Below are 22887 nucleotides of genomic sequence, written 5' to 3'. Positions count from 1 at the left end.
CTTACTCTACCTACCCATCCTTTCCCATGCACCCTTCCCCCCTCACTTCAGTTAGCAATCCTTGCCTACACTGCCTTTCCCTTCCTATCCGTTCCATTCCATTCCCCTCCCTTTCATTTCCTAAACATTTCTCTTCCTTTTCCTTAACTTCACATTAACTTTTCGTCCTTCCCTTTCTCTTGCAAATTTGTGTCGAGAAAGTATGATTTTTCCTCTCTGAAAGTACGTATTTGTGTGTGTGTGTGTGTGTGTGTGTGTGTGTGTGTGTGTGTGTGTGTGTGTGTGTGTGTGTGTGAGGTTGGTTGTTAAGGCAATTATCCGAGTTACGCTTACTAATTTCATGTGTGTGTGTGTGTGTGTGTGTGTGTGTGTGTGTGTGTGTGTGTGTGTGTGTGTGTGTTTCTCTCTCTCTCTCTCTCTCTCTCTCTCTCTCTCTCTCTCTCTCTCTCTCTCTCTCTCTCTCCACCCTAATTTACAGTATATTTTTTTCTACGCACATCAACGTCCACTTCACCCTTAAGCGTTTTTTGAGGGGCTCTTTGTGGTCGGCCTGAACCAGTTATGGAGCGGGCGTATTTTTTTTATGATAGTGTCTCTCGGGGGCCCTCAATATCCCCCCTACCGGAGCTCCAATGGTCTTAAGTCACGAAGCAATTTAAAGTTAATGGACAGCATGGAGGTGTTCTAAATTAATTGGTAGGAGGTGAACAAAAACAGAAATTCGAGTGCTAGGTGTGATATGTTGGGATACGAACTGAGGGTCATGGATTAGGGAACAAACAGACAATGGTTGATGGTAACTTACTGACGATTGCGAATAAGAAGTGGACTTGGGCAGGTCATTCCATACGTACTATAGAAATTATTATAAATGAACATGAAAATGATTGAAGTCACACGACCATATTCTCAAACACAGCGTCATAGCTCACAGATTAGACAAGGCAGTCGTAGGAGTTTTAAGCGTTTCCATGGGTAATTTTATGACCCTGGTGGTGGTTAGACCCTCCTGCACCATGAACATAAAACACCACTCATTAGAACCCGCTTGATCTCCTTTTCGGCCTTTGGAAATAATTGATGTGAGAGGCGAAAGCGTCTGAGAATACCAACCGCAGTCTTCTCACGAACTCTAAGGGCTAATACACTGGGCAAATTTTCCGTGGATCTTCAGTCAAACCACGATTTCCGCTGGCGTGGTTCTCATATTTCCGTGGTTTTCTGACATGTCCACGATCTTCCAAAGCTACGATAGATTTCACCAAAGGACGACGGTATTACTCACCATCATCATCAGCAGCAATAACAAGAAACAAATGAAAACCTCGCTAGCGGAAATCGTGGTTTGACTGAAGACCCACGGGAAATTTGCCCAGTGTAATATCCCCTTAACGTGGGACCCCTTGAACGCCACACACACTGAGACACCAATGAGCCACAACCTAGCTGATACAAGGCTGCCCTCTCCTCCCTTCCTCTCTCCAACGCCACCACCCCTCTCCTCTTCCATCGTTCTAAAAAAAAATTGATCCCCTCATTTTCCATTTAAAATCTCCTTCCCTCACTCTTCCCTTTCCCCTAATCCCCCTTTTTCCACTTCGACAAACCCGCATGCGTCATTCTCCCCTCCTCTCCCTTCCTTCCTTTTAGCCTACTCCGTTTTCCCCTCCCTTACTCCTTCCCCTTCCCATAAGTAGGGACACCATTCCTTCACGTCCCTCCCTCAGCCCTCCCTTTCCTTAGCCTACTGCACTTTACTCCTCAGCCATTTCTTTCTCTCTCTTACTCATCCTTCCCTTCCTTTCTTTTAGGCTACTCCGCTCCCTTACTCACTCCTCCCTTTCCCTTCCCATAACCAAGTAACAGCACCATTCCTTCCCTTCCCTCCATCACCCCTCCCTTTCCTTACCCTACTGCACTAAACTCTCCATCCATTCCTTTTCCTTCCTTACTCACCCCTCCCTTTCCTTCCCCTTCCCTTTGCCTACTGCACTATGCTCCCCACCCCTTCCTTTCCCTTCCTCACTCTTCCTCCCCTTCCTTTCTCTGACATCTCCCCACAACACGCCTCATTCCTCTTTCCTCCCTTCCCCACCTGCGCAACGTTTCCCCCTTCCTCTCCCCCTATCACCATCTCCCTCTCCTCCCTTTTAGCTACTCCGATACCGTCTCATCTAGCGTGGCAGGGAGTATATGGGGAAGGAAGGGAGGCTGGTGGTGGTGGTGGAGTGGGGGTCGTCAAGATATGGGTGAGGCTGCGCAGAGTGTAAATGGGTAATAAAAGATGATGTGGGTGTGTGGGGGGACGTGAGGGTGGAGGGGGTTGGAAGGAGGAGGAGAATGTGAAGGGAAAAAGGGGATGTTAGGTACAGAATGTGATGATAGGGGAGGAGGTGTGTGTGTGTGGAAAGGTTACTGACTCGTGTATCTAAGCAGCAAGAGGCAGCAGGGAGGGAAGGAGGAAGAGAGGAAGTGAAAGTATAGGAAAGAATAGAAGTGGAAGAAGAAAAAGCAGATGGATGGGGGGAGGGGCTCGAGGTGGGGAAAATACTACCCATGAAAGATAAAACAATAGGAAATGAAATAAGAGGAAAAAAAGGCAGGCAAGTGGAAACGTAAGAAGAGTGATGACGTGAACAATGGGCGAGAAAAGTGGAGGGGAGGAAAAAGGGGGTACGGGGGGAGAAGGGAGGAGGAAGGACAGCAACGTACTCGTATAGAAACAGAGTGAGTAAACTGTTTATCGAGAACCATGTGCTCGGTCAAGGGCGCCAGTAAACTGTTTATAAGGTTATGCCTTGTCAAGGGCCGCCCCGCATGCCTGCCTGCCACCCGTCTCTCTCTCTCTCTCTCTCTCTCTCTCTCTCTCTCTCTCTCTCTCTCTCTCTCTCTCTCTCTCTCTCTCTCTCAGAAAACTGTTGATTGAATAACTCCTCGTCCAATCTATTATGACTTACGCGTCAGTCAAGTTTCAAACACTTACTTTTTGAGAGTAATTTATCAAAATCAAAGAAGACAAGTTTCCTCCTCTTCCTCCTCCTCCTCCTTCTTTTCCTCAATTTATACCTCAAAGAAATGTCTAATATTTTCCAGAACCGACTTTTTTTTACTCGAAATACACACACACACACACACACACACACACACACACACACACACACACACACACAATCTTAAGTTCCGTTCCGAGGCTCATTATTTCGGAGTTTCGAAACAGGAGGAATAATAAAAAAAGAATTTCGTGCAAATCGTTACAGACGACACAAGTTCCCATGGCTGACAACTGGAAAACACACGAACACAAAAAAAGAAGGGGAAAAAGTTGAATAACGGTGAAGCCAGACACAAAAATATAATCATTTGACGACGAAGCTTAACAAGAAACGCTGGACGCAACGGGATATTTTTCTTTCTTCTTTACTTCTTTTTTCCTCTTCCATTTTCACGACAAAACGGGCGCCGCTACCGGAGACTGGCGCTGAAAGCCACGAAGACCCAAGCCAGCTGCACCTCTTGCCCTTTTTCCTCCCACTCAGCCCGCCGCGCTCGTCCAACGACCATGGTTCAGCGCGGTAAAGTTCCCTCGCACCGTATTAGCCCAAGGCAGAAGAGGATCTCATAATATGAGTATGCAAAAAGATCTAGTTCACTTCATTTCGAGAAGGATATACTTAATCATAATATTCAACTAGTTGCGTTTACTAAAAGACTGCTTGGAATATTAGCTTCGTGCAAATATTTCTATAAAAGTCTTAGACTCAGATCAATACTTTAGAAGCAGGTCATATGCTATATATATATATATATATATATATATATATATATATATATATATATATATATATATATATATATATATATATATATATATATATATATATATATATATATATGTAAAGCTGGCATTACAAACTGTCCATGCATCCTGAGAGAGAGAGCGTTGGCCAAAAGACTGCTTGACGCGGGTGGCTGGACGCGTCTGGCCTGCACACACACACACGAAGACCACGCCACGCCCCAGCCCTCACAGCCTCGGCAGGGTGGTTTCCACAACTCTTGCGCCTTACAGTCCCTGAAAACCGAACTTTACTCGAATATATATATATATATATATATATATATATATATATATATATATATATATATATATATATATATATATATATATATATAGTTTCTGAGCAACCATCTGGCCGTGGTGACCTCAGTGACCGGTACAAGCTGTGTGCCAGAGCTTTTCACCTCTCATTTGTCATCTGATGTATTGCAGTAACAAGGCGTTGCGCCAGCACGCGAGGCCCGTGTGTGGCGGCGGCCAAGGGCGGCGGGCGAGGGGCGGGCACAGGGCAGGGGTGCAGCACGCCGGTGTTTCCGTGCAGGCTCTCCGTACCCTGACGCTGGTGTGATTGATGAATCGCTCCCAAGATCCTCTTGATCGCCTAAGTTATCGACGAAATAATCAGTCTTCGTCTCGCTGATCTGCGATTTGTCACCTTGTGTGACGCCACCGGCCAACAACAATAGCCATTGGTGTCTGGGGGAGGAATGGAGGACACGCCTCCCTCACGCCGTTGTCAGCACACCTGCTGACCCACAACTCACAACTCCTGTCGCTCCGCTCAACGTGGCTGGGAAAAAGGTGATGCGAAACCTCAAGCCAGAGAACAAGTCGACGGACATGAAAGTGTGTCAGGAGGCGGCACGGTGTGTCGACACAGGGCGTGCACCAGCCACCAGCCGCCAGCCCGAGCAGGTGTATCTGATCTGCACACCTGGACCCTTAACAGGACCACGCCAACAAAAATAATTGAATTTCCGACAGTGTTCAGCACCACCAATATGAAAGATGAATGACTGCGAAGATATTAATGATCTTTTCCCCCAACTCAAGACTTAAAGAGAATTAAGGAAGGAGAATGGGAGCGACAGACCGTTCTGACGTGAGCCACTTAGGCAGAATGTGAACCGCCGTCACGAGAAAGTAACCACGAAGCTCATGAATGTTGGTTGGCCAAGACGAGGGCGAAAAATGTATGTGTGTGTGTGTGTGTGTGTGTGTGTGTGTGTGTGTGTGTGTGTGCAGAAGATAAACAGATACACTAAGTCTTTCGTTGTCAAAGTGGTGATGGCAAGGCTTGTGCTGGCGTGGACAGATGACGGTGGAGGTGGTGGTGGTGGAGGCAGCTAGGGACTCTCGTTCTTGCGGCGCCTTTCTTTTTACAGTCCATGAGCGTAACCTCCCGCTGCTCTACTTTTCACGAGCCGCAATCACAGCTGGGGTTGACGGGTGAGACGCTAATGACAGCCAACGGGTCAGAGGATTGCGGAAAGACCAGACTCTGAGGACCTGAACATGGGCCGGGTCACGCAGATGGATCCCACGGCTGAGCTTCATCCACTCGAGATCGGCACGTGTGGAGGAATAACCGCGGCGTGATGTGTGTCAGCAAGAATAGGAACGACCGTCAGCAATCAGCATGCATCAGCCACCTCCCCGGCCCCGCCACTGGATGACGCCATGGCTGGGTGACGTCATCCCCGCCTGCTCTTGATTGGTTCTTAATCGACCAATCTTTTCACGCTATCCGAAGCCCCGACGCGCAGTACACATACTTACTTCTCCAGTGCTTGTTTGTTTGTCTTGTTTATTTTATTCTCTCTCTCGCTCTGCACTACGTGACGACGAGGAGCAGGAAAGCGTGAGGGCAAAAGAGGAGGGATGAGGCAGGAGGGAGAGGAAAAAGTTTGGGGAAAGGAAAGAAGAGGAATGAGGGAGGACAGAAGGGAGAGGAAAAAATAAGAAGGGATGAGAGGTAGAAAGTTTGGCGGGAGGAAAGAAAAGGTTATGAAGGAAGAGTAAGGACAGGTGGGAGAAGGAGAAACAAAGGAAGAAAGGGAAGAAAGTTTGTCGGGAGGAAAGAAAAGGTTATGAAGGAAGAGTAAGGACAGGTGGGAGAAGCAGAAATAAAGGAAGAAAGGGAAGAAAGTTTGTCGGGATAGAAAAAGAAAATGAGAAAAGGGATTATGAGGAAGGAAGGAAAAGTCAGGACAGAGGGCGGAAGGAACAAAAAACTGGAAGGAAGAAAAAGTTTAGCGGAAAGACAGAGGAGGTAGGAGGAGGAAGAGGAGCAGGTGCAGGGAACTTGAGAAGGAACGGAGAAAAAAAAAAAAAAAGTGAGGGAAGCGGTGAGGGATTCCCCAAAGAAATTAACGAGATATTGATGACGGAAGTGCATCAAAAATACGATATTAGTTCCGAAAAAGATTAGTCCCTCTCCTCCCTGGCCTACACACACACACACACACACACACTATGCAAATGACCGTGCAACTCTCCAAGACTTCGCAAAAAATAGCTTACACGGCAGGGCATAAGATAGCTAACACGAACATTAGGCTAAATATTTTTCCTTCCTTCTTTCCCTGCTTTCTTTCGTTCGCATGTGTGTGTGTGTGTGTGTGTGTGTGTGTGTGTGTGTTTCAGTGTCAGTAACCTCTCTCTCTCTCTCTCTCTCTCTCTCTCTCTCTCTCTCTCTCTCTCTCTCTCTCTCCACATAGATCTACATGCACACACGAGAGAGAGAAGAGAGAGAGAGAATCTTCAGGAGGGGTGACGTTGGACGAGCAGCAGCAGCAATAGGAAACAGAAGAAAATAAAATAAGAAAGAGCCAGCCACAGGGACGAGCCACGAGCCAGCCACAGGGACGAGCCACGAGCCAGCCAGTGAGCCAAGCAGCCACGTCGGCAGGACGATCGCTCCGTTGAGCCTCGCGGCGCTACCATCTTACAACCCCGGGTGGAAGAGAGCGTCGCTTCACTTCCTGTGTGTATGTGTGTGTACCTTTCCTTGTTTGAGTGCAAAGCGGGGGCCCCACGACGGCCGGCTGAGGGCTGGCTGACTCACAAGCGTGCATCCCCCGGGAGAGCAGGCGCCGTGGTTACGCGTACGTGCGTGGCGGCGGGATCAGGGATGGCGAACGTGGCGTGGCTTTCCTGGCTCAAATGACGAGTTAAGTGGTCCGCGGCGAGAGAGTGCGGCTTGCTGGCGGGCTGGCGGCTGACGGTGGTGGAGGGGCGGGGCGCGGAGTGTGTAGCAAGCGTCCCTGGTGACCCCCAACTCCCCGCGGCTTCAATGCAACAAACTCCTGGGCCGTCGCCGCGGGGGGGAATCCAAACATTTTCCAAAATTTGACGAGAGCAGGAAGCGTGCCTCCGAGCGCTGCAGGGTGCAGGGAGTGGGCGCCGTGTTTTCTTTTGCCTTAATTACTCCACTATACAGAACTTGCGTAGGTCGGGGTCAGCCACTCAATGCTGCCAGCGGTACGATGACCCCTCCCCTATGCTCCCCGCTCCTCTCCCCGAACACGCCAGCCACCACCACCACCCACCCCCAGCAAGATACCGCCCTTCTTGACGCCTTGTTTGTGTGTCGTATACTTCAGAGGTGCTAAAACAGAGGCATATATCTTCCTTAAATCTCCTGCAAGCCACGAGGAAGACGGATGTTGCTTTGAATATTATATACTGGGATGATTGACATGGCTGTGGCTGTGCGTATGACGTGGTGGCAGTGGTGTGGTGGTGCGGAGGGTCAAGGCTCACTGAACCCTTTCACATCGCTTTAATCAAATTATTGTACACACGTCGGCGAGTCAAAGGTCTTGTATGCAGTCCCGCTTTTTATGATCAGACCCTAACATGCTTCCCTCCGTACGCAGCCTTTGTGTATGTATGTGTGTGTGTGGAGCATAGCTGGTGGCAACTCTTCCTCCAGCACCAACAAGTCATCAGCCTCACCCTGCAGGACCGTTCCTTGCCTTCTTCCCCATCGCCTCCCTCACCCCCTCTCTCCCTATGACGCCAGCAGAAGCAGCAGGAGGAGGCCCGAGGCAGCTGGGGCGCCACGTTTAGCTGGGTCACAGGTCGGACACACACACACACATTGCGCAAATGACTCGAAGCCGGTGAATAATGAGTAAAAAGTGTAAATACAGAGAAAGGAAGTATAAATAGACGGATACAAATACACAGACGAAGGTTACAAGTTCGACTATTTGAGTTCGGCCAAGCAATTCCATCCTTTTTAAAGACGAGGCGAAAAGAAGCTTTGCCTGAGAGAGAGAGAGAGAGAGAGAGAGAGAGAGAGAGAGACGTAGTGCAGCGGGACCAGGAGGAGAGAGGCAAGGGCAGAGAGACAAACAAGGAGAGATAGGAAGACAGTAACGGAGGTGCAGGGAGAGAGAGAGAGAGAGAGAGAGAGAGAGAGACGATAGCAGCCCAGCACAAGGTTCAATGACACGTGGCCAAACAACGTAGAACGGCCCGTGCTGCCTAATAAAACAGTTAGGCGTGTGATAATTGGTGGGACAGGTGAGGTAGGTAGAGATGGCCCACGTGAGCAGGGCGGCAGATGTAGGGGGAGGGAGGGGGGAGGGTCTGAGGGAGGGAGAAAGGGCAGAGGACACTGGCTTGTGGTCGGATGGCTGCTGATAATAATTGTTTTTTATTGTTTGTTGTTGTTTTATTAGGAGCTGACTACTGCCCCTGCTGCTGGTCTTACGCGCTGCTGCTGCCTCCACTACCGCTGCTACTACTACTACTACTACTACTACTACTACTTTTATTGTCGATGCTATCTATCTTTATTATCACCACTACACTACTCATAAGTCCACTACTACTACTATTACTACTACTAATAATAATAATAATAATAATAATAATAATAATAATAATAAACTTACAAAGAACAAGCAACGCCACTCATTTTACTCTTCATCACAAAAATCCATCTTACACACACACACACACACACACACACACCCACACACACACACACACACACACACACACACACACACATCTTCCGCCTTCACTTCCTCCTCCTTCACCCCTACCACTTACTTATATCTCCTTCAGTAGCCTTCCCTTCTATATTCCTCCCCATCCTCGCCCTTTACCGGTACCTATAGTCACCCCGCCTCACGTGCACTGCAAATTACCCCATCTCCCTTCTCACCTCCTTCCCCCCCTACCTCTTCCTCCTCAACCCCTCTACAGGTATTCGAACCCAGACACGTGGCTTTTTTTTTTTTTTTTACCTCAAACTACACTACTACTACTACTACTACTACTACAACCACTACTACTATACCGTTGCCCTTTCCGTGTTTCTCCCCCCTCCCTATCTCCCCACCACGGCTAACCTCCCTTCCATCCTCCCTCCAGCTCACCTCCAACCCGCCCTACGCCAACAACATACTCCACCTCCTCCTCCTCCTCCTCCTGGATCCTTAAACCTGTCTTCCGTCCCCCCAGGCAGTATCTTCCCTCCTCCTCCTCCTCCGCTTCCTTCCTTCCTTCCTTCCTTCCTCACTCGCTTCCACCCACCTTCCTTCCTACCTGACTCCATTCCTTCTCTCTCTCTCTCCCCTGATATACTCCCTCCCTTCTTTTTTTTTTCTCTTCCTGTACAAACTTAATCCTTTCTTTTACTGTTACATGTTTCGCGGTCATTCTCTCTCTATTAATCGCCTATTTTGTTTATGTTCTCTTCTTTAATGCTCTTCTTCTTTCCTTCTCTTTCGTTGTTGGCTTTGTTCTCAGTTGCTTCTCTTGCTTCCTTCATCACTTTCTTATTGCTTCCTCTTCTTGTTTTTGTTCTTTTACGCAATTTACGGCATTCATTTGTTCCTCCATTTCCTCTCATTCTTTCTCTTTTCATATCAACTTCTTTCTTTCTTTATTCCTTCCTTCTAATACTAACAAAGCTTTCTTATCGTTCTTTCTCTTTCTATATCTCTTTACTATCATCTGCTTTGTCTCCCATTTTCTCTCTTTCTTATATCTCATTTTTTTCTCTTTTCATATCAACTTCCTCTCTTTATTCCTTCCTTCCAATACTAACCAACCTTCCTTATCGTTATTTCTTCTTCTATAATTCTTTAGCATCATCTGCTTCTCCCATTTTCTCTCTTTCTTATTTCTCATTTTCTCTCTTTTCACATTAACTTCATCGCTCCTTTCTTTATTCCTTCCTTCCAATACTAACCAAGCTTCCTTATCGTTCTTTCTCTTTCTATATCTTTTTATCATCATCTGCTTCTCCCATTTTCTCTTTCTTATTTCTCATTTTCTCTCTTTTCACATTAACTTCATCGCTCCTTTGTTTCTTCCTTCCAATACTAACCAACCTTCCTTATCGTTATTTCTTCTTCTATAATTCTTTATCATCATCTGCTTCTCCCATTTTCTCTTTCTTATTTCTCATTTTCTCTCTTTTCACATTAACTTCATCGCTCCTTTGTTTCTTCCTTCCAATACTAACCAACCTTCCTTATCGTTTTTTCTTCTATAGTTCTTTATCATCATCTGCTTCTCCCATTTTCTCTCTTATCTCTCCTCCTTCCTCTTTCCTTGTTTCACCGTCGCTTCCCTTGTTTTCTTCTTCCTATACCAATCTATATTCATCTTCGTACCCTCTTCCGTTCTTATTTATCATCTTTTGTTATTCCCAGTTTCTCTCATTCTTATCTCTCCTCCTTCCTCTTGTTAGTTTCATCATCTCACTCGCTTCCTTCTTTCTCTTTTTTTTTCGGACCCTCTTCCGTTGTTCTTTATAATCTTTTACTACTCCCATTTTCTCTCATTCTTATCTCTCCTCCTTCCTCTTTCCTTCTTAGTTTCGTCATCTCCCTGGTTTCCTTCTCTCTTATACCAACCTCTGTTTTTTTATGCTGTTCTTCCTATCGTCTTTTCTGATCACTGAGTTCCTGTTTCTCCCATTTTCTTTCATTCTTATCTCTCCTTCCTTCATTTTTTTATTTTTTTTTTATTTTTGTTGCCTCCCTAGTTTTCTTTCTTCCCATATCAACCTCCCTTTCTCGATGGCACTATCTCTTTTGTTATCCTTTCTTACTCCCCTTATTCTCCTATTACGACTATATTAGCTCATTCTAATAGTAACATCCTTTCACTATTCATTCTTGTTATCCATCGTTTCCTTACCCTTCACGCATTCCATCCTACCTCTCTTTACCTTTCTGATTCCTATTAACTTTTTCTTCTAACCAGTAATCAGTAGTTTCGTGTATATTCCTTCAATCTACCTCTCTTTCTTTCTTTGTTCCTCTCCATCCATCGTTTCCTTTTCCTTCACGCATTCCATCCTACCTTTCATTACCTTTCTGATTCCTATTTACTTTTTCTTCTAACCAGTAATCAGTAGTTTCGTGTATATTCCTTCAGTCTACCTCTCTTTCTTTCTTTGTTCCTCTCCATCCATCGTTTCCTTTTCCTTCATGCATTCCATCCTACCTCTCTTTACCTTTCTGATTCCTATTTACTTTTTCTTCTAACCAGTGATCTGTATTTTCGTGTATATTCCTTCAGTCTACCTCTCTTTCTTTCTTTGTTCCTCTCCATCCATCGTTTCCTTTTCCTTCATGCATTCCATCCTACCTTTCATTACCTTTCTGATTCCTATTAACTTTTTCTTCTAACCAGTAATCTGTATTTTCGTGTATATTCCTTCAGTCTATCTCTCTTTCTTTCTTTGTTCCTCTCCATCCATCGTTTCCTTACCCTTCATGCATTCCATCCTACCTTTCTTTACCTCTCTGATTCCTATTAACTTTTTCTTCTAACCAGTAATCAGTATTTTCGTGTATATTCCTTCAGTCTACCTCTCTTTCTTTCTTTGTTCCTCTCCATCCACCGTTTCCTTTTCCTTCATGCATTCCATCCTACCTTTCTTTACCATTGTTTCTTATTTACTTTTTCTTCTAACCAGTAATCTGTAGTTTCGTGTATATTCCTTCAGTCTACCTCTCTTTCTTTCTTTGTTCCTCTCCATCCATCGTTTCCTTTTCCTTCATGTATTCCATCCTACCTTTCTTTACCTTTCTGTTTCCAATTCACTTTTTCTTCTAACCAGTAATCTGTATTTTCGTGTATATTCCTTCAATCTACCTCTCTTTCTTTCTTTGCTCCTCTCCAGCCTCTTCCTCGCTTCTTATTCTCCGTTCTTCTTCCCTTCATCTCCTTTCTTCCACTTCTGTCTATTACCTACACTCCGCCATTTATCCCTCTTTCTCTATACAGCATGATCTCCTGTCTCCCTTCTCCTTCCTCTTCCCTTCCTCTATAACTAATAATAATAAAAATGATGACAGCAAAAGTTACGAGGAACAAAGCAACGCCTTCTCCTCCTCCTCCTCCTCCCTACACATCCCCTTACCTCCTCCCCTCCCTTCCTTTCATCCCTTCTCAGTACTCAATTATTTTTTTTATTCTTACTCTGCAAAACTTCCTCTCTACGCCGTCTCTATGAATTAGGAATAAAGGAAAAAGGTGTGATTAGATCTATAGCGTGATGGAGAGAGAGAGAGAGAGAGAGAGAGAGAGAGAGATTCAACCCTCCCCCCCCTACACACCTTTCTCTTTGCAGGTATAGGAGCAAGGGACGGACGTTACCTGGTTACTAGTGGCCATAAGCGGAGCCGACAGGTGAGTGGCCCTGATGATTGCTAATGAGGCAACGTGGCGACAGGTGCGCAGGTGAGAGAGAGAGAGAGAGAGAGAGAGAGGGTGGGTGGGGGGCTGACAGGTATGACCGGAGAATGACGTATGAGTGAGTGAATGGTGGTGAGTGAGGATGGGGAGGAGGAGGAAGGGAGGAAAGGGGAAGAGGGAGGTGAAGGAGGGGCGGAGTAGCGTGTGTCAGGTGTATTGCTGGAGGTAAGGGAGGAGCTGTGGAGGTGAGGGACAGAGATGAGTGATGGGAGGAGGCGGGTGGCAGGTGTGATGGGGGTGAAGGAAGGGTAATGATAGGGAGCAGGGGGGGAGGGAGCTCTGAAGTAACAGGTGAAATGGGGGAGGGGGAGACGGTGAAGGAGGGGAAGTACCTGGCAGTGAAGAGGTAAATACAGGAATGGGAGAATAAATTTGAGTATAACACGACATAGGAAGCGAATATCATGGGTTAGGGAGCAAAGAGCGAAGACGAACAGCTGAACAGAGGAATAAGGCGAATAGATTTGTGGATAGCACGAGAGAGGAAGTTAGTACCATGCCTTAGGGGATAGACATAGGGTGAAGATGAACAGGTAAATTGAAGAATGGGGAGGATAAATTAGAGTATAACGATATGGGAACCGAATATCATAGCTTAGCGAATACAAAAGTGAAGATATTGCAACGACGATTTGTAGTAACAATAAAAAACAAACTGGTAAGCTATGACAACACAAAGTAACACAATGCCAACGCAGGAATTAAAATACCAAATTAAAAAAAAAAAATACTGATTAACCTTTGCTGAAGTTTTTTTTTTTTTTTTTACGTCTTGGCCTATTGCGCAGGCTTCTTCCAGGTGGATCCTGATGGTCGGTCAAGCCTTCTTCCGGTGGGGACTGATGGTCGGCCCAGCCCGTTCTGGCGCAGGCGATTGTTTATAGTGGTGCCATCTTGCATTGGCTCATGCTGCCCTCCGAGCCCATCTTTAATCCTAGAATCTAGAGTCCGGGTCGATAGGTGGTCTTCTGGACAGCATGTGGGTAGTTTTAAGCCACTCGGCGGCGGCTGAAAATCCCAGCTTGGTGGCACCGGTCGGGGATCGAACTCGCGTCCTCCTGAACGCGGGGCCGTCTCGCTATCTGTTCAGCCACCGCCTCCCTGGCACAGAATTTTTATCCTTCAGTGGACTTGTTTGTCATGCGTGATGATGATGATGATGATGATGATGATGATGATGGTGATGACGAGGTAGTACAGGTCGCGTGACTCACCGGTTTTTCTCCAGCTCATTGTGTGTCGTCCTGCAATAGATAACAGAAGAATTAGTTTTATAGCCGACATTACCTCACAGTTCACACACACACACACACACACACACACACACACACACACACACACAGGCAAACACTATCATCATTATCACCATCCTACATAATCACACAAGCCTGTCACGTTTGTATACAGGTAAAGGGGAGTAACAAGTCATACATACATACATACATACATACATACATACAGTAGTTGGCAATCGATGGTGGACTTTTCAGAGCAATGTGTGGATAAGTGTGTGGACAAAAAATTACTTCATACATACGAACATACACACACACGAGAAGAATATAAAACACTATTATTCCAGCAAATGCGATGGTCAGAAACGTGACTGAGGGGGGAGAAGGAGGAGAAGGAGATGGAGAAGGAAGAGGGAAGGAGAGAGGATGGGGCGGACAAATAAAAGTATACAAGGAGAGTGAGAGGAGGAAGAATAGAGGAAGGGAGGAACTAACTAATGAAGGGATAGAAGAGGACGAACGAAGAGGAAGGAGAGTGAGAGGAATAGAAGAGGAAGAAGAGGAAAGAAGAAAACGAGAAAGGGACAGAAAAGTGGGAAGAAGGGTGAAGGGAGAGAGGGCAGAAGAGGAGCAAGAGTGAGGAGGAAAAGGAACTGGGGAAGGAGAGGAGGGAGAAGAAGGATGAGGGGGAGGAACGGGAGGGAGGGATGAGTGGTCTACTCGAAACCCCCAGCCCTCCTCCTCTCCCCCTTCCTCATACTCCAGGCTACAGCTGCCTCACCCCTCCCTCCCCTTCACCCCCCCCTCCCCTTCCCTCCAGCAATAACCGGCGTCAGGAACAAAGATCCATCTAACCTCCCCCTCCCCACCACCCAACACCACCCTCGGACCATTCCACCACCCCCACCACTCCCTCATTCCACCACCACCACCACCACCACATACAATGCACTCCCTCTCTCTCTCTCTCTCTCTCTCTCTCTCTCTCTCTCTCTCTCTCTCTCTCTCTCTCTCTCTCTCTCTCCCTTCCTTCCATTACTTCACTTTCCCTCCCACTCACATCATTCCTCCACCCACCTTAATTTCTCTCCCTCTCCCCTCCTCCCCTTTCCCTTACTCACCTCCCCTTCCTTTGACTCACTCCTTCCCTTCATCCCCTACCCCCTTCCCTTCCCATTCTCTTCCCCTTACCTTCTCCTCCTACTCCTTCTTAAACTCACTACTTCCACTCCGTAAAAAAAAAAAAAAAAAACTCCCACTCCTCGCCCCCTTCACCCCCGCCCCCGTAAATAGAGGGTTTCTGGTGCCCCTCCGGCCTGGGTAGTTTGAAAGGAGAGGGGCAGGTGAGAGGAAAGGGGAGAGGAGGAGAGAGGTAAGGAAGGGGAGGGTTAGAGAGGGCAAGGACAAGATTAAGCAGCGTGCCCTCCCCCTCCCCTTCCCCTTCTCTCAGCGCCATCATGGAGGAAAGAGGGGAGGGGAGGAGGGGGAGAGGAAACGACAGCCATAAGAGGAAAACGAGGGAAAAAAAGATGATGGTGAGAAAATACCGTTGTTAATCACTATCTTCATCACCACCATCACCGCAATCACCTATCCAGTCCTCCCCATCAACACCACCACCACCATCACCACCACGATAACCTCCACAGCCATCATCATTCAATACCATGATTATACACTATCATCATCACCACCATCACCATCACCACCATCACCTTCGCTATGACCGCTAATGATGCCTCAGGAAACAATACTCTCACCACCACTACCATCACCACTATCACCACGACCACTAACAACAACAATAATAATAACAACAACAGCAGTAATAGGGAAGACCTCTAAATGTATCCGTGTAGTACTCTGTGTGTGTGTGTGTGTGTGTGTGTGTGTGTGTGTGTGTGTGTACATATCGCACAGGTAAAGTCGTGAGTGTTACCTGAGAGGTCCCAATAAGGTGTGCGTGAGTGGACCGGTGTGGGCGTGCGTGCATCACTTGGTGGAGGAGTAGGAGGAGTTGGAGGAGGAGGAGGTACAAGGGGTGGTGATGATAGGTACGAAGACGAGCAGGAAGAAGAAAAAACAGGAAAAAAAAGAAAGGTGATTATGATGAGTAGGATGAAAAGAAAAGGATCAGAATAATGGGGATGAGGAGAGACAAAAAAAAGGAGGAGGAAAAGGGTGATGATGAACAGGAGGAAGAGGAAAAGAGGAAGAAGGAGCAGAATGATAATAAGGATGATGAACAGGAGGAAGAGGAAAAGGAGGAGCAGAATGATGAAGATGAAGAAGAAAAGGCAAGACGAGAATTAGGAGGAGCGAAGGACGAAAATGAGGAAGAAGATGAGGAGAGAAGCAAAAAGACAGATGATGATGATGATGAGGAGGAGGAGGAGGATGTGGACGAAGGTAATAGATGGATGGAGAAAAGAGAATCAAGACGCAAAAAGAGAAGTGGATAGTTGAGTGTATGTAACGAAGGCTGGCTGACTGGCTGACTGTGGATGACTGACTGGCTGACCGAGTGACTGTTGCGTAACTAACTATACCTGATCTTCCTGCCTGTCTTGTTGGCCGCATGACTCACTGCATGGCTGCTTGTGTGGCTTCACCTTCACACGCCGGTTCAGCTTGTCAACTAACTTTTAATTAACAAAACATTTAACGTGGACCGAACACCCGACTCACGGCCAAATAAAGAGCAAATAAACGCGTATTTCATTAACTGAACTGAATTAAAAGCATCAAAAAGGCTATTGGGTAACTTTTTTTTATTTTACAACAAAGGAGACAGCTCAAGGGCACAAAAAAAGGAAACAATAATAATAATAAAAAAAAGCCCGCTACTCGCTGCTCCTAAAAAGAATCCAAAGAGGTGGCCGAAACTGATACGTACGCGATAATAGATGTAGATAGACAGATAGCTAAATAGATACAGAAAATAATAGACTGACATATAGATAAGCACAAATATTTAGAGATATGTGATAACGGGTAGCGAGTAGCGGGCTTGTTTTTATTATTGTTTTTTTTTTGTGCCCTTGAGCTGCCTCCTTTGTTGTAAAAAAAAAAAAAAATGGGGAAACTGACTGATTGTGAGTGAATGACTGATCCCTTCCTTGCCTACCTGACTGTGTGACTGAATGAGTACCTACCTGATGTTTATTCTTATGACTGGCTCGCTGGTTAACTGGCTAAAGTCTAAACTGAAAGACCGACTGACTTGATCACAACTGGATGACTTGCTGACTCTGGGTGACTGACTGACTGACTGACTGACTACCTCCTTATCCGGCTGCCTCGTTATGACTGAGTGACTGATGACTGACTAGCTGATCGACTGAGTTAGCTGATTGAGGTGTTGAATAGCTATTTCACTAACTGACTGACTGACTGGCTGAGTGGATAGATGGGTGGATGGCTTTCTGACTGACTGAATGAATGACTGGCGGATAATCACCGACCAATTGACGTATTCACAGGTGCCTGGATGCCTATAAAACCGAAAAACTGCCTCCTCCCGAAACTGACCTCTCTTTCGGCCACCTCTTTTGATTCTTTTTATAGGAGCAGCGAGTAGCAGTTTTTTTTTATTATTTCCTTTTTTTGTGCCCTTGAGCTGTTTCCTTTGTTGTAAAAAAAAAAAAATTACCTACGGAGGGTGACCGGCCGGCTGACCAACTCATTAAACTTATTCGCCAGCCGACTGCCCGGCTGACACAAGTAACAAATTACCTGTTATCAACACCGACCACCACCTGACTGATGAATTAATTGCTCCACTGGACTACTAATCACCTTTCACGGGCTGACTGACTGACTAATTGGTTGACTGAATGGATGACTGACTGACTGACTGGTTGACTGGGTGGGTAACTGGCTGACTGGTTGACTGACTGGCTGAATAAGTGGCTGACTGACTGACTAATTGGTTGACTGAATAGATGACTGACTGACTGACTGGTTGATTGAGTGGGTAACTGGCTGACTGACTGGTTGACTGACTGGCTGAATAAGTGGCTGACTGACCGACTAATTGGTTGACTGAATAGATGACTGACTGACTGGTTGATTGGTGGGTAACTGGCTGACTGACTGGTTGACTGACAGACTGAATGAGTGGCTGACTGACTGACTGAATGGTTGACTGAGTGGATGAGAGCCTGAATGACTGACTGGTTGACTAAGTGAGTAAATTACTGAGTGACTGACTAAGTGGACGAGTGGATGATTGACTAACTGGTTAAGAGTGACTGAGTGGGTGAGTGGCTGACAGACTGGTTGATTAAGTGGGTGATAGATAGACTGACTAACTGAGACTGACTGACAGACTGGCTAACTGAACGACTGACTGACTATGACTGACTAACTGATAAACTGTAATAGGCTGACTGACTGAGAGGTTGGATATCTATTACGCTAAATGAATGACTGGTTGACTGGCTGGGTGGTTGGTTTTGACTGACTGACTGGCTAACTGAACGATTGACTGACTACGACTAACTAACTGATACTGTAAAAAGCTGATTGACTGAGAGGTTGAATATCTATTACGCCAAATGAATGACTGGTTGACTGGCTGGGTGGTTGGTTCTGACTGACTGACTGGCTAACTGAACGATTGACTGACTACGACTAACTAACTGATACTGTAAAAAGCTGATTGACTGAGAGGTTGGATATCCATTACGCTAAATGAATGACAGGTTGACTGACTGGGTGGTTGGTTTTGACTGACTGACTGGCTGGCTGACTGGCTGACACGCTCGCCATGGGCCTATACAGTAACGGTGCACACGCGTTCGATCGATACATGAGAACGGACGTCTAAAACTTAATCAATATTCACCACTCCCCCCCTACCCCCCACCATTTGCCTTCACCCCCCCTCCCCCTCCCCTCCCCATCCCACACAAACAACCCCCCCCCCCCCCCCTTCCCTTGTTGTCCCCATGCCGTTCATCTGTCCCTCCGTCCCTCTGTCCCTGTCCTCCCTCCTCTCCTTTCTTCCCTGTCTCTCTCTCACACACGCGCCTGTTTGTTCATACACACAAACAAAAAAATACACACCCCCCTCTCTCTCTCTCTCTCTCTCTCTCTCTCTCTCTCTCTCTCTCTCTCTCTCTCTCTCTCTCTCTCTCTCTCACTATACACTACAGACGTCACTATCACTTCCTTCTTCTCTCCCTCTCTCCCTCCCGACCCACTTCCTTCCTCCTTCCTCCCCTCCCTCTTTTCTCTCCATCTGCCTCTTCATGTGTCTCCCCCTCCTCCTCCTCCTCCTCCTCCTCTTCCGCCCATACAAAGAAACAAATCCAGAACAAAATACATTCCTCTTTTTATTCTTTCCTTCCTTTGGTCTTCCTCCTCCTCCTCCTCCTCCTCCTCTTCTTCCTCCTCCTCCTCCTAACGATAAACCTCGACAACAAAACATCATTACGAACGAACGAGATTTATTCCTTCGATTTACCATAACGAGAGAGAGAGAGAGAGAGAGAGAGAGAGAGAGAGAGAGAGAGCGGAAAACTTTTCACGTAAGATCCGCTGACTGGTTTGGCTGATTGGCTGACTGGCTGGCCGGTCGATGTTTTCCCAAAGTACTACAGATCGATACCCTTCAAAACTTTGCCAAGCTACAACCAATTTCCTCCCTCCTCATCTTCTTTCTTTTTTTTCTTTCATTCACTTCTTTGATAAACTTTCTTCTTTTTGCTTTTTCTTATTTGCTATTTATCTCTTTTTTATCTTTTTTTATCCTCTATCTCCTTTTGCTTCTTTTCATTCTTCTTGTTCCTTTTATATATTTTTTTATCCTTTCAGCTTCCTCCAGTATTCCGGTTTTTCTTCTTCTCTTTCAGCTTCATTTTCTTTTTGCAGTTTCTTTTCTTTTTTTATTATCCTTTTTTGTCATCTTCTTCCTCTGCTTCTGTTTTTTCTTCTTCCTTTGGCTCCTCCTCCTTGTCTTCTGTTTCTTCTTGTTCTTGTAACTGTATTCCTTCTTCTTTCTCTTCTCTTTCTTTTCTTCCTTCCTTTCGTCCTTCCTTCTTTTTCACATCATCATCATCATCTTCTACTTCTGCTTCTCCTTTTCCTTCTTCTTCTTCTTTCTTTCTTTTTGCCCTTCCTTACTTTCTTCCTTCCTTCTTCACATTATCATCATCATCTATTGCTTCTTCTCCTTTTTCTTTTTCTTCTTCTTCTTTTTCTTTCTTTCTTTTCGCCCTTCCTTACTTTCTTCCTTCCTTCTTCACATTATCATCATCATCTTCTACATCTGCTTCTTCTCCTTTTTCTTTTCCTTCTTCTTTTTCTTCTTTTTTTCTTCTTTTTCTCCTCCTTTTTTCTTCTTCTTCTTCTTGCTCTCCTTGTCGATCTGATGGTCTGCAAACACTCCCCTTGGATCTACGGAGCCACTCAGACACGTCCTCCTCACTACCACACCCTCCACCCTTTGTTTCCCCCCCTATTATTTCCCCTTCTCTCTCTCTCTCTCTCTCTCTCTCTCTCTCTCTCTCTCTCTCTCTCTCTCTCTCTCTCTCTCTCTCTCTCTCTCTCTCTCTCTCTCTCGACCCAATCTCATAATATGCACTCAGCGATTCCCATCTTAAGTGTGTGTGTGTGTGAGTGTGTGTGTGTGTGTGTGATATTGATGCTTCCCTTCCTCCTCCTCCCCTTACTCTCCCCATTCCTCTCCCATTCCATACACTCTCCTAACACACACACACACACACACACACACACACACACACACACACACACACACACACACACACACACACACACACACACACACACACACATCTATTAAACACACCCACCAAAAAACCGCACACCCATTCACCCATCTCTCCAAGCCCGCCCAAACCGCACACCACCCTATCTCATAACCCACCCCTTTAACACCTCTCCCCTCCCCTCACCTCCACATCCCCACCCCACCCTCAAAGCAAGGTACAGGGCAGGTTCCTCAGGTCGTCTCAGTCCGCCCCAGGTAGCCACAGATGCTCAGGTAACCTGCAACTAATTGAGGCGACCAGCACAAGGCGTTTGAAGGTGACTGCCCCAGGTGAGGTGACGCCCCTCCCCTCCCCCCCCTGCTCCCCCAAGGCCCCCCTCCCTCCCCAACCTCCCCTTAGTTCACGTATTCTCCTCCACTTCTTCCCATTTTCTCCCTTTTCTCTTCTCCTTTGCATCGTAAGAGAGAGAGAGAGAGAGAGAGAGAGAGAGAGAGAGAGAGAGAGAGAGAGAGAGAGAGAGATGGAAGGGTGGAGGGAGATGAAAGCATATAAATTGAGGGATGCGTGAAGTGGGTCTCTCTCTCTCTCTCTCTCTCTCTCTCTCTCTCTCTCTCTCTCTCTCTCTCTCTCTTGGAGCTGAGTAATTCGCCCGTAAAATTCTACCTGTGATTTCAATGCAGCTTTGTGTGTGTGTGTGTGTGTGTGTGTGTGTGTGTGTGTGTGTGTGTGTGTGTGTGTGTGTGTGTGTGTGTGTGTGTGTGTGTGTGCATTTTCTTGATTCCCTTTGCAATTGTGGGTTCACCTGCCTGTACATCTACCTAGCCTCTCTCTCTCTCTCTCTCTCTCTCTCTCTCTCTCTCTCTCTCTCTCTCTCTCTCTCTCTCTCTCTCTCTCTCTCTCTCTCTCACACACACACACACACACACACACACACACACACACACACACACACACACACACATGTATATATTTCATCGAAGAATCTATTGTTTTTTTCCTAATTAATATTCCACTAACCTTGAGATTAAAAAGGAGGAGGAGGAGGAGGAGGAGGAGGAGGAGGAGGAAGAAGGTAAGGTAAGGGATGTTGTGGGGTCAGGAGAGAGAGAGAGAGAGAGAGAGTAGATAAAATAAAATAAAAAACAAGAGGGAGAAAGAAGGAGGTGAAGGATAGGAGCGAGAGAGAGAATATGGGGAGGGAGAGGGGGAGGGGAGGGGGAGGGGGACGGGGAGGGGTCATTGCTCTCTCACTGGTTACCTGATGCAGCGTCCTCATCCTCCACGTCACCTCCCCCTCCCCTTTCTCCACCTTCCTCCACCCCTCCACACACACCCTTCAACCTTCTCTCCAACACACACACACACACACACACACACACACACCTCCTCTGCATCTCTCTCTCTCTCTCTCTCTCTCTCTCTCTCTCTCTCTCTCTCTCTCTCTCTCTCTCTCTCTCTCTCTCTCTCTCTCTCTCTTTTTCTATCGTTCACTTTATCCCTTTTCTTCTCCCTCTCCTCCCCTCCTTTCCCCTTTTCCCCTCCCCTCCCCTCCTCCCCCTTGCTTCACCACCACCACCACTACCGATCCACGTCACCAACTCTCTCTCTCTCTCTCTCTCTCTCTCTCTCTCTCTCTCTCTCTCTCTCTCTCTCTCTCTCTCTCCAAAGTGAATAAATAATCAAAGAAAACGAATTATATAAATAAACTAAACCCAAGTCATCCATAATTAAGAGACGAGCAAAGTATTATGAAGATTCTTGATATGTTTTCCTGAGAACTGGGGCATGTGAGGAGGAGGGGAGGGGGGTTGGGGAGGGGGGATGTGAATGTAAACGCCCCCTTTTTCAACCCCTTCCCCACATCCCCTAACGACACACACACACACACACACACACACACACACACACAGAGTAATGGCATCCCCTCCTCCCTCTCCCCCCTTCCCAGACAGACAGACAGACGCGCGACAGGGTTGGGCAATGCATCAGTAGTATTACTTGATGGAGACTGGTATTGATCCGAGGAGGGGGAGGAGGGGGAGGAGGAGCCGCACATGACAACCCCTATATCTTAGTATTACATCTCTTTTTAATGGCGGCGGGAGAAGGGGGGGATACACACACACACACACACACACACACACACACACACACACACACACACACACACACACGTATCAATGTAAAGAAAAATCAGTAAGATGCGGAAAACAGGAAGATGAATAAAATGAAAAAAAAGTAAAAATAATAAACGAAACTAAAAAAATGTAAAAAAAATATATTTATTCTTTGTAATTTACACATTTATAGATCCATTGAATTAGTTGTTATAGGATTTCTT

At 46.4% G+C, this 22887-nt stretch overlaps 1 long non-coding RNA gene across 2 annotated transcripts in view; it reads right to left on the bottom strand.

Moving 5' to 3' along the window:
• Positions 1–13687: 13687 nt before the first annotated feature.
• Positions 13688–22887, bottom strand: part of LOC126997377 (uncharacterized) — a 40273-nt gene continuing 31073 nt past the window's right edge. For both annotated transcript variants that reach the window (XR_007752061.1, XR_007752062.1), the window contains exon 3: positions 13688–13818. This is a non-coding gene — a long non-coding RNA (uncharacterized LOC126997377). The remainder of the gene's footprint in view (positions 13819–22887) is intronic.

The sequence above is a fragment of the Eriocheir sinensis genome, chromosome 12 (assembly GCF_024679095.1).
Source record: "Eriocheir sinensis breed Jianghai 21 chromosome 12, ASM2467909v1, whole genome shotgun sequence".
In the NCBI taxonomy this organism is placed as follows: Eukaryota; Metazoa; Arthropoda; class Malacostraca; order Decapoda; family Varunidae; genus Eriocheir; species Eriocheir sinensis.
The sequence above is the reverse complement of the archived record's forward strand: the minus strand, read 5'-3'. Positions and strand labels throughout refer to the sequence as shown.